Raw genomic sequence first — 11,851 nt, forward strand, 5'->3', positions numbered from 1 at the left:
ACTTATCACAGTGCCTGAAACATAGTGGGTATTTAATAAATGTTTATTTTTTTCTCCTTTCCTTCTTTTACTCTCTTCCTTAGTATTTATCATTTGATGCTGAAGTTTATTTTGCTTTGTGTCCTTCTAAAACCTCCCTATCACTGTTCCCTTTCCTTGTGTGTTACTTGCTAAGTTTAACATATTGCTATACTAACAGAGAGAGAGAAAGAGGGATAGGGAGAGGGAGGAAGAGAGAGAGAAGGGATGGGGGAAGGAAGGGATGGAGGAAGAGAAGGAGAAGCACTTTTATAAAGGGAGGGAAAAAAAGGGAAGAGGGAGTTGTGAGTAGATGCCATATAAATTCTCAATCACCTCTCTTTTTTCCATTGCCCATGTTTATATATTCCTCTTGAAAACCCCATTTATTAGAAATAATGCCTAGCATAAAGCATAGACTACATAAATGCTAGCTATTATTGTTATTAATATTCTCCCTCATGTTCAGAGGGTTTTTAAAAATTTATATTTCTAGTCTTTTATTGATTGTGGATTTTGTGCCAGAGCCGCCTCCTTTGCACTTTTGGATGGAAAATCCCATTTGATCCTCTTGGATGGAAGACCATTTGATCCTCTTCTCTGCCAGTAATTTTCATTTCCCCTGGCTTGTTAACATTCAGAGGACTAGCAGCCTTTAGCTCCTCCTAGAAAATTTCCATTTAGAATTTAGGCTTTAAGCCTCTCGATTGTCTCCTATTCTCGAGTGTTGAGGGTTCCTAGCCATGCTTTAGTATCTTGATCATAGTACATTTTGTTTCACGTTTCCCTGTAGTTACATTGGTTAGAGAGATGTCAGATTTCAGGCCTATTCACTTAAACTACTACTGGCTTTCCTATGTGAGGGCTCTTTTTACAATGTCCATAAGCTTCGAATTGTCTTTTTTATGATTTCCTGTCCTGGATGGAGAAGTTTACTTTTGTTTCTCATAATCATTTGTCTTTGGAAAATTCTAATATTAACAAACACTAAAAAAAAAGTACTTCCATAAATACAATACAACATAAATTGTAATAAGGAATGACCACCTGTGAATATTTGGCATTTATGAAGCTTTGCCAAAACGGTCCTAAGTATGAATGTGTTGGGTATAGACTGAATGAAGCCTTTGGCAACTTACAATTTGGTACAGATGTGACCAGTGTAGATTCCTGTGAAGAATGTAGTGGGGTATACTAATACCTTATAACCGTTTTGATATATCATAAGTCACTATAAGTGACTCCTATTAAATGGGAGTTTTAGGGAGAGTTTTGCAGAAGTTATAGATGGCATGTTTTTTTTGTTTTTTGTTTTTAAATTTTACATTAGAGGATTAGATAAAGCTTTTCTTTCTTTCTTTTTTTTTTTTTTTTTTTTTTTTAAATAACTTTTTATTGATAGAACCCATGCCAGGGTAATTTTTTTTTTACAGCATTTTCCCTTGCATTCACTTCTGTTCCGATTTTTCCCCTCCCTCCCTCCTCCCCCCCCCCCAGGATGGCAGGCAGTCCTATATATGCTAAACATGTTGCAGTATATCCTAGATACAATACATATTTGCAGAACCAAACAGTTCTCTTGTTGCACAGGGAGAATTGAATTCAGAAGGTAGAAATAACCTGGGAAGAAAAACAAAAATGCGAGCAGTTTATATTCATTTCCCAGTGTTCTTTCTTTGAGTGTAGCTGCTTCTGTCCATCTTTGATCAATTAAAGCTCTCTTTCTCGAAGAGATCCACTTCCATCAGAATATATCCTCAACAGTATCGTTGTTGAAGTATATAATGATCTCCTGGTTCTGCTCGTTTCACTTAGCATCAGTTCATATAAGTCTCACCAGTCCTCTCTGTATTCATCCTGCTGGTCATTCCTTACAGAACAATAATATTCCATAACATTCATATACCACAATTTACTCAACCATTCTCCAATTGATGGACATCCTTTCATTTTCCAGCTTCTAGCCACTACAAACAGGACTGCCACAAACATTTTGGCACTAGATGGCATGTTTAAAACAACAAATGACATAGTGTTTATGACCAAATACTTGACCCCGATTTTACAGCAAGGTACTATAAGCCCTCTATAAAAGAAATAAAAGAAAAAAATCAGACTTCAATTGTCCAAAGAGAGGGCCAAAATTTTTTATGTGTATTTTCCAAGTTGTGAGGATACTGCTTCCCTAACCCTTGCAATGTGTAAAGGACAACTGTGTGTGTGTGTGTGTGTGTGTGTGTGTGTGTGTGTGTACATGCATAATCTGTACATCTTGAGTCCATCACATCTCTGTTAGGAGGTTCCAATTCATCAGGTCTAAAATCATGACCATTGAATTATTGTAAAGACTTTCTTTCAAAGTCTTTCTTTGGAATTTTAACATTTTTCATTCTGTCCTTTGGAATTGTCTTGGATCTTTGTATTGCTGAGAATATCAAGGCCATTCACAGTGGATCATTATAAAATATTGTTATGTACAATGTTCTGCTTCTGCTTACTCCACTTAGCTTCAGTTCATTTAAGTCTTTCTAGGTTTTTCGGAAAAAAATCTATAATTTGTTTTTTGACCAACTCATCATTTAGAATATTTTTTTCAAATCTCCATTTTGGACTATGTCTTTTGTTTGTGGTTCCTAAATAGATTGCCCCATTTTTTTTTTTTTTGCCATTCTATTTTGAAAAGGGTGTATTGAATCTTTTTTGCTTCTTTAGAACTGTTTCTAATAGTTCTTTGCTCTAATTATAATTTTTGTAAAATTTCCATGTGGAATATGCATATTCTTTTGTAGTTACATTCAGAAGACAGCATACATCTTTTAAATCTAGTTTATCCAGCAATTTGCTTGGTTTTGCATATTTTCTTGTTTATCTTTATTAGATTCATTTAGAATTGAGAAAAGAACATTGAAGTTTCCATTCACTACTGTTATTGTTATGTCTTTGTGTAGCTCAGTATGAGTATCTTTGTATGAGCTTTGTTAGCTCAGTTAATGTTGTCTTTATGAATGTAAATGGTGAACGATTGGATTATATAAGTTTAATAATGATATTGGATTTTTTTTTGCCTATGATTCCCTTTCAGTATATATAGTTTACTTATATATTTTTGTTTAAAATTTTTGTTTTTGCCTTGTTTGTTAAGATTATTGCATCTTCTCCTTTTATAAAGACTCACTTGATGAATAAGAAAAAAATTTTCCCCAGATCTTCATTTTTCTTCTTTATGTGTCTTTTTTAAAAAATGTGTTTCTTGAAAGTAACTAATTATACAGTTTTGTTTTCTCTATGTAGTATAATCTATTGCTTTTAAAAAAATTTTTAGATGGTTGTTTAATCCATTAAAATTTTAAGGTATACGAGTTAGGTTTATCTTTTACTTCAATTATATTTAATAGTATATGTTTTCCAAGTTATGACACCTCCCCCTTCTTTTGTGGACTCAGAACCATACATCTTCACTTATTTTAGCTTGATGATTTTTAAAGTGGAATCCTTATTCCTATTCCTACTGATTCCTTCCTCTTTCTCCTTAAAAGCTTCCTATCCCCATCTCCATCTGTTACCCTTTTCTTTGGTTTTGTAGTTTTTAATTATTAGTTTCTTTTTCTTCTTCTTATCTGAGTATTTAATTCTTCCCCTCTTAATTCCTTTCAATTAAAAAGATAAATAAGCACCCACTTTCTCTTCTCCCCAGCAGTGTTTTTTTTCTTTCTTTAAATTTCATTTTTTCATACCCTTTAAAGGCTTTCTTACTGTCATTATTTTCATTACTTATCTTTCCTTTCATCTTTGATTCATAATCTTATATTTATTTTGTCCTTCTAGCTAGTGTGAACCTGCTCAGGCTTGAGCTTTTCTGGCCCAGGGCTTTAAGAATCCAGACCCTGACAAAGCATGAGAAGAGGATGAGAATTTTTTTTTAAATTAGTTACCTTTTCATAATGAAAACTTTTAAATCTAGTTTATCCAGCAATTTGCTTGGTTTTTCATATTTTCTTGTTTATCTTTGTTAGATTCATTTAGAATCTAGAAGAAAAAGTCATAATGAAACATGGTTTCTTTTTGACATTTCTGCAGCTTGTCTTTGTTTTAGTCTCAGCTAAATTATGCTTTATTCTATAACATTTCTAGGAATACTTCAGTATCAAAGTTAAATTGCTGCAGAGAACAATAGCTTTAAAAAATAGTTCAATGTCTGAATTATTTCCCTAGGTAGTTTTCATTTACAGAAACAAACGCCATGCCATGCTTTCTTCTTTTACTCTGATCTTATTTAACTTTTTGTTAAAGCCATTTGTCTCTGGTCTTTACTGGCCAGCTTGCTAGCTTTATATACACTTTAGTAAAATATCTTCAAGGGACTTTGACTAAATTCAGATGTAGAGTATTGAATTGGAGCTACTCTGGGAGGGGCCGGCAGCACCCCAGCAGGATTCTTTCAGTAACACAGTGAGGCTCCAGCTCTTCATCATGGCAACATGCCTGCTTCATAGCATTAGCTGTTGCCTGCACAAAGCCTAAAGATTCTCAGCAATCTAAATCTGGCCAAAAAAGAGGACTTGGGAAAGAAATTTGTTCTTTTCTAGAAGTAAGGACCAGGCTTGACCAAAACATTTTCCTGGCTTTTGCTCATTTACTGATTATGTGTGATCACACACGTGTGTGCAGGTGCTACATGTTATTTACATATATGTACATATACGATTTTCATTGCACATTTCTCATTTTTCTAAATATCTGTATTTGAAGTATAGCCTGTGTGTCTGGCTTTCAGAATTTATGCTTATCTATAGCCTTTTGTGTACCAAAAGTGGCAGAATTTTTTCCCTCATCTCTAATCTGGAACTTCTTTACTTTCTTGTTCATTCCATTTTCAAATTAATTTTTGAATAGTGATAATAGAATAGTAATAGTGGCAGCTTACATTTCTGTGGTGTTTTAAAGTTTATGTTTTTTCCCCCTCATAATGTTCCAAGGTAATTAGTGTAACTTTTAAAATTACTCTTTACAAATGAAGAAATCAAGTCATGAGAGTTTAAATGATTTACTCATGGTCATCTGTGTATTTGGAGGGATTTTGAACCCAGATCTTTTGATTAAAATCAATTATTTTTAAGCCCAAGAACCTCTGGAGTAGGACTCCTTGGCCTTCCCCCAACCCAAACCTTGGCTTTTAGCTAAACCTTGTAGCTCTTGTGGAAATTTCACCTCCTCAGCAGCCAAACCTACTGAAGACTTAAATGAAACATTCTTCCCACCAGAGTCCTTGGCACTATCCAATCATAAGTCCTTGTTAGAAAGGGATATGGTAAACAAGACACATTATCATGTACCTTGCCATTTTACCCTAGTGATCACTGGGCCCTTTCTTTTGACTTTCTGATGAATTCTACTTGTGTTGGCTACACTTATTAGAATGTGGACTCCTATGCAAGACTGATATGCCCGGTTTTTACCAGAGTATTTTGCATGTAGCATTTAAATGCTCTTTAATTCATTCACCACATCCAGATCCTCCCTAAAAACCCTAATTTGGAGACAGAAGACTTGAGTTTGAGTCTTAAATCTGCTTTTTAATACCATGTAACTTTGGGAAAATAATTTCCCTTTTTATGCCTCAGTTTCTTCATCTGCAAAATGATCTCTGAAGTCTGTTAAGTCTCTTAATGATCTCTAAAGTCCCTTAAAGTAGTGACTTCTATGGTCCTCACCTGTCTACATTGATAAAGTAAACTAGAACTTGCCAGATTCCTGGGCTATTTCTACTATTAAAATATGACCACAAATCATTTATATCTCTGTGTTTGTGATGTCCATTTATGTATATGTATAGATATTTCTTAGATCTTAGGTTAAACCATATGCTTCAGTCATTAATTAAGAAATCTCAAGCAATGATTTCTAAGTATTTATCAGACTATACATGTAATTCCTAACTTTTCTTTCAGTCTTTATTTTTGGAATTTAAAGATACGTTTTTGAGTAACCTTTTTTCTTGCTGTCCTTGCTAATTAATCCTTTCCCTTTTTTAAGAGGCTAACTTTCAGAATAACCTTCCATCACTCTGTTTCCTCCCCACCTCATGATCCCATACTTTGATATTATTGATGCTTTGTCATACTATTGAAAAAATATAATTACCACCTCTCATTGGATGGTGACTCATTTTACTATCTTGGATAGTTGAGAATGGAATCTCCTAAAGGGCAGGAACTACTTTCTTTTTTTGTCTTTGTAACTTCAGTGCCTTGCACCATGCCTCACACATCAGATGTCCCTTGATAAATGTTTATTGAATTGAATCTTGCCTTTTCCCCATCCCAAATCCCTGACAGCAGTTAAACAAAACCTGCCCCATTCTATACACTCCTCATTTGGATTCAGAATCTCATTAAAAAGCCATTTATTAATGACAGCAGTTTCTGGAGTTGGAGATTTGTAGGCTAGAAGGAAAGCTAGCCGCCCTTGAATTCAATAGAATGAGTAATTGCCAGGAAATGCCTGAGTTGAAATTCTTCTACAAAGTACAAAAATCATTTTTAAAGTAAATCTCTATTTTATATGTATGTGTGTGTGTATATATATATATGTATGTATGTATATATATATATGTATAATAAATCTTTATATTCAAATGGGTATTGAAAAGTTTAAAGTTAAATGGCTTGTTGCCATCATTTTGGCAGTCTGTTAATTTTTATCATGACTAGCAAAACTCTTAAGGAGTTCCTTTTTTGAATCATTTGATAATTGTCTGAGATTTTGTCACCAAAAGTGATTGTCTTTGCTAAAATATCAGTTTAAATCTCCAAGGAACATACTCTTTTGTGTTTTAATGTTGGAATCAGGCTCTAGTGGAGGAATACTATGAAATAAGCATTATTTGGATTCTGGTCTGCAATCAATTAATCCACTTCTTTTCTTTTCCAGATTTTGTCCTCTTGAGTTCATATTTAAACATAAATTTCATTTGTGTTTTCAATGCTTCCCATCCTCTAGAAAAACAATGAAATGAAAGCCAAAATCCCATGAAGTATAATGCTGTTCTTTAAATCCCATTTCAAGTGATCTCTATAGCATGAAGAGTCCTCTAATTGCCTCCAATCACTGTCTTTTTTCCTTGGAGCTGATACCATTCTGTGTCCTAAAACCTTCTAAAGCACATATCATATAACATTGTGATTTGCAATTACCTAGATGTCATGTCTTCATAAGAAAATCACATAGTGGAATGGACACTAAAATATCTTCAATTTTAGCCTTTAATTCAATAATATTTCTCTTGAAATTTAATACCTATAGCAAGAAATCATCGTCTTTTGTAACAAGACCTCTAAAGAGGGGAAACTATTTCCTTATAGAAAATAGTAAAAGAGAGGATTTAAAAATGGTTCATTCAAACTAGCTAACCTATCAACCAGATATAAGAGAATTTGTAGTATTGCTCTCTCATAAATCCCTAATGTCTAAAAAAAGGGAAAGGAGATAGATTTCATATCTCTTCTCCATTGGCAAGCTTGGCCGTTATAATTTATTTTTGTATTGTTGCAATTATTACATATATTCTTGGTTTTGCATAATTTAATTTAAAGTTCATATAAATCTTCCCTCTTTGTATTTTCATATTTGTTGTTTCTTACATCTATGGCCTTAACCTAAATTTTAATCCCAACATAGTAGAATTAAAGGAGTCAGTTTAATATAGAAGGAGCACCTGATTGAGCATCAGAAGACCTGAATTCATGTTCTGGGCCTGTTATTGTACAACTGCTGGAATTTTCTCTGAAGTTAGCCTCTTTGTATCTTACTTCTTCCCTTTAAAAAGAAGAGACTGGATTAAAATTATTTCTAATCTCAACTGCAGTGTCCTGTGACCTTTTTGTTTAAAGCCAATTTTCTCCTCCTAACCTGCCTCATTCAAACTGGCCTTCCACTCATGATTTCAGTTTCTGGTGTACATACCAAAACACTGCCTTATCATGAACATCTTTGGCAATCTGGTGACATCTATGAACCCCTTTCTAGAATGCTTTAAAAAGGCATAAAATAAAACACTTAGGATAACATAGGAAACCAACTATTTTGAAATTGTTAGTTATTATCTATATCTATTCTATTTACTACATTCACCTATCATTTCTTTCTGTCTGTCTTCTTCCCTCCCTCCCTCCTTTTCTTTCTCTCTGTTTTTAAGACAGGTTCATAGACCTCAGGTTAAGAATCCTCAATCTAAAGGAAGGTTGATCCTTTCCTTGTGGAGGATTTGACAGAGAACCTAAAAATTATAGACTAAGAAGAGCTGTGTTAGAGGGAATACTCACATCAATGAAATCACAGGACCATCATAGTACAGCAGTAGTCAGGATTTTATATGTCATTGTTAGTTTTTAGAAAGCAGTGGGCTATAGTAGAAAAAAGTCATGAGTCTGGAGTCAGAAGCCCTGAATTCAAATTTTAGGTCTTTCCATTTATTCCCTATGTGATATTGTTATTTTGCTTATTTGGACCTCAGTTTCCTCAGCTGGAAAATGAAGTAATTGGGTTAGATGACCACTAAAATTCTTTTTAGTTCCAAATCTATGGTCATCTTATATTTGGCCCAGCATTCTAATCTGTTTAGATTTTTTTTTAGCTAGCCTGATTCTGCAAGCCATTATGATGTAATTCTCTCTTAATACAATCTGAAAATTTAGTAAACATTTCTCTTAAACTTTCATTCAATTTACTAATAGAAAGGGCAAGGACTAAGCTCTGTGACACTTTCCTCAAGAATTAGACTGCCATCTAGTTCTACACCAATATGTAAATATGCTCTTTGTATCCAGTCATTCAGTTTGTTCTAAAGACAGTGAACTGTTCTCATCCAACCCCTATCTGACTATGTTGTATGTAAGAAAATTATAAAAGACTATAAAATTTTTTGCTGAAATTGATGTACTGTAGATCTATAGTATTTTATGGTGTAGCAAATAAGTAATCATCTTTACCAGTTGAATTCTTACCCATTATTTAAAGCCCAACTCAAATGACAACAGGATGTCTTAACATAAACATATGTACACATACTATTGGTAATAAGCTTTTGCCTTAGATCTGACTTGGGACTTTTTAATCACTTATAAAATGCTGTAACTATAGTTCATGAGGACAGTGAGAGTGCTTTTCATCTAATTTGTAACTTGCCCAGCACCTATCTACCAGAATTCTTTCCATACAGTAACACAAACAGCTAATATTTATATAGCACTTGCTATGTGCCAAAGTTTTAACTATTCCAATTATTATCTAGTTTAATTCTCACAACAACTCTGGGAGTTAGTAACTATTATTGTTCCTATATGGTTAAGTGACCTGCCTGGGGTCATAAAACTAAAATGTCTGAGATCAGATTTGAATTCATCTTATTAAATGTTTGATAAGTGAATTAACACCCTGTTCTTAGTCTGTGTAATGGAATGAAAGAGATGGGATGAGCATAATTCTCTTACCCCTCTGGGCATGGGATCAGTTTAACAGATTGCTTCATAAAACATCATGTACCCAATGAGTTCTCAATCAGTTCTAATTGATTTTGATGTTAATGAAATCAATTCCACTGGCAATAACTTTAGCCTCCCAGGCACTTTTTATGTAGATGTATTTAACATAAATAATACACACACACACATATACATGTGGGTATATGCTGTTAGCCATATGTTTGGTATAGTTTCAAAGAGAAACAGAAAATACAAATAGATTTTTTTTTAATTCCAACTAATTATTTATCATGAAGCAATATTTGGGAATGTTAGAACTGCTGGATTTACTTATTCTCAATAAAAATTGAGACATAGCATATCTTCCCTGGAAAGAAATTCCCCTACCATGACAAAATTAAGAATTCTGTAACCTTTCTTCCCCAATGGAAGGTTTTCAGTTCAAGTCAGACAAACATATTTGGGAAGACTTCAGATGAGACTCAGATAAAGCTGACTAAGGTTTTGCAACCACAGAGAAACCAGATAACCATCCAGCAATTCTCCAAAGCAGTTAGATAACTGTTACTAATCTATATCAAGAATTTTAACTTAAGTGAAATCTCATAAACTTGGCTAGTATAATATTCTGGTGCTGAACTCTGAAAGCATTCCATCCACTTCATTTTTCTGCCTTTCCTTTCCAGTTTCCTTGCCAGCTCTCAGTCTTCATTTCACATTTAGCAGCCAATTCGGGGGTGTTCAAGAATGAGGAATGGTAGGCGGATGACATATAAAATTCAGCATGCTTCTATTAAAATAGAATAATAAATCTTCATCCTTTAAGAGTGAGTTTAAATTTCAGAAATAGTCACAAATCATTTAGAACCTCAACTGGTAAATAAGAAGATGGTGGTGGGATCAAAATGATCAAAACAAGGTGTAAATGTAAAAATGAAACTGAACATAATGGAATTCTATTGTACAATAAGAAATGATAAAAGAATCACTTTCAGAGGAACTTTGGAAGACTTGTATGAAATGAACATAATTCAGAATTTATACAGGAATAACAGCATGGTAAAGACAAACAACTTTGAAAGGCTTCCAGAACTCTAATGTCTAACCACACTTTCAAAGGATCAGTGTTGAAACATGCTACTCAACTCTTGACAAAGAGCTAGATAGACTCAAGTTGCAGAATGAGACATACATTTTTAGACATGGCCAATGCATACTTATAAAAAAGGTTTATGTTTCTTTTTTGTTTCTAATGTGTTTTCCTTATGTTCAGTATCTCCTCTTTTGTGCTTATTTTTAAATGTATTTATTTATTTAAAACTTAAATGCAATATAAAAACAAAATAGAGAAAGAAAAACAGAAAGCAAAAACAAACCAAAAAATTGTTTTATGCCCAGCAGAATATCAGGGAGGATCAAAATATGTAACAATAAGTTTCCATTTCAAGAAAGCATACATAATAATAGAAGACATTGCATTCCTAACTGTCCACCTTTGCTTCCTTGTAGATTTCTTTGTTTTCTGCTGTTTACTTTTTACTTTATTCTTTTTTTCCCCTTTCCTCCCCCCTCCTTTCCTCTCCAGACTGCAGTTAGGTACATGACATTTATATCTATCTATCTTTATCATCTATCATCTGTCATCTATTTATCCACACCTGCACACACAAAGAAACAGATATAAGTACATATACATATATATACCCATATAAATGTACCTACATAAATACATACATATATACACACACAATTTTATATATATATATATATATTATATATATATATATATATATATATATATACCCATATGTACACATACAACTAAAACAGTATTAATATAGCTGACATGATGTAGATTTTTCTATTAGATTTATATACCCTTCTATAGCCACCTTATCTTATTCCCTCTTCTAATTCCTTTGTTTTGGTTCTTACTATCACATCTCATTTATCTAGTGTAATTATTATTTTTTATGTTTTACTAGATGGTTTTGCTTTTTAGAGTTCCATCAGACTCAGCTGTACCCTAATTTTCTTTAAGACTGCACAATTACTAATATCAATCAGACATATGGTTTATATTTTCACATATAAAACATAAACATATTGCCCTTATTTAATCCCTTGAAATTAGTCTTTGATGTTGGCTTTTATATGTTAAATTTTTTATTGAGTTCAAGTTTGTTTGAGACAAAATTCTGAAAATCTGACAGTTTGTTTAATGTCCCTTAACCAATTTTGATATTCAAGGAATAATTTTCTTCTTTAAGACTCTGGATTTCTTCAAATTGGTTGACTTTTTTTTTCATTGTCTTCTTAGTTTTTCTTGGATTGTTCTTATTTTAAAAGTTTTT

Source organism: Antechinus flavipes, chromosome 6, assembly GCF_016432865.1.
Source record: "Antechinus flavipes isolate AdamAnt ecotype Samford, QLD, Australia chromosome 6, AdamAnt_v2, whole genome shotgun sequence".
Taxonomy (NCBI): domain Eukaryota; kingdom Metazoa; phylum Chordata; class Mammalia; order Dasyuromorphia; family Dasyuridae; genus Antechinus; species Antechinus flavipes.